The sequence below is a fragment of the Pygoscelis adeliae genome, unplaced genomic scaffold (genome assembly GCF_000699105.1).
Source record: "Pygoscelis adeliae isolate BGI_AS28 unplaced genomic scaffold, ASM69910v1 Scaffold59, whole genome shotgun sequence".
Lineage (NCBI taxonomy): Eukaryota > Metazoa > Chordata > Aves > Sphenisciformes > Spheniscidae > Pygoscelis > Pygoscelis adeliae.
In genome coordinates, this window is record NW_008825565.1 from 1,514,464 (window position 1) to 1,515,928 (window position 1,465).

A 1,465-nucleotide genomic window follows, 5' to 3' on the forward strand; every position below is an offset into this window, starting at 1 on the left:
TTTCCGAGCATAAATTCCAAGCATTTATCTTCTGAAATCCTCCACGTCAGAAACAAAACAATGCCACCCACCGAAACTTATACGTTGGTCTCATTCTATACCGTAATGAAATGCTATGGAAAGGCAGTGTTAATGGGAAGAAAGTCAGCCAGCACCTTTCATAATTTTGGAGAAAAAAAATTGTAAAAAAAAAATCCAGCCAGAATTGCATTAAACTTTTTTGAAAGTCACAAAATTAAAAAAAAAAAAAAAGTTCATACTAGCATTCCCAAGGGTCATTCTGATATGCCTCTTGTTTGGATACAAGTAATATTGGAGAAGGAGAGAGCAGAAAGGAAAGTGGACATACCATATGCATGTATCTACAAGTGGCAACACTCCCAAACCTGCCATATAGATTCATTGCATCATCTGTGGCTCAGTCAAAATTCATTAGCTCCGTATGCCTGTATGCGAGTACGGGAGAGTGTGCATAGTCACACATCTGCTTTCAATTGTTACACTAAGGAAATCCTACACAGTAGACACATGAAATGCCTTTAACTACAACCTGTACCAAAGTGTGAAAGAGACAGAAAGAATTCAAGAGAGGGAGTCTCTTAAATTTAAGAGAATTTAAGAGGGTCCTCCTAGAAGGAGGACCGAGCTGCAAAAATGAGTTACTACATACCAAGATTGTTTTGCACTTCAACTAAAGTGTCAGTAAAAGTTTGGTTTAGGGACTGAAACCGGTAAGTTAGTATGAAGTATACAACAGACAGATGTTTTTAGTAGGAATTACTGACTGGTATCATACCAGCTTCTTGAGAAACAACTCAAAGGAAGCTCATGTCTATTACCCAAGTTTCCAGTGAAGATAAGTGTGATGCTATCTTTGATCTGATTAACTAGAGGTAGAGCTGCAATAAGCAAGAAGATTTGATTTTCTATCTACAGCTGTGACTATAATAAGCAAACAGAAGGTGTGGGGAGCAAGGGAAGCCAACTATATTCCTCGAAATGTTAAGGTCTAGAAAAAGCTTCAAAGTACCCTTTGCATTCTCCATTCACTGAATCCTGCCTCATGTAATGTGCCAATTCAAGTTCAAATGGTGGGTACCCCAAGGACCTAATGAAGACAGTAGTTCCCAGCTCAAATCCACCTGGCAGGACTCTGTGTGCTACACGAAGCTCCATGAGAGGCGTTAAGTCATGCTGATTCAAGGAGTTGTTAAATCAAACAAGGCCAAAACAATGTCTATAAAGGTTGCCTTTAACACCAGACTGCAAAAGAAACAACTGTTTTGTTCACAAGCAACCTACAAGTTGGAGACTGTCTTTAACTTCAGTGACATAAGAACATCCCATCTACAATTCTTACAGAAGAGTTTGGGTAGATTAACTGAAAGACACAGCCAGTTTCATTTTGTTATAAGTCATATAAAAGGGAGGACTCCTGCTTAACTATCAGTCTCTACACAATGTA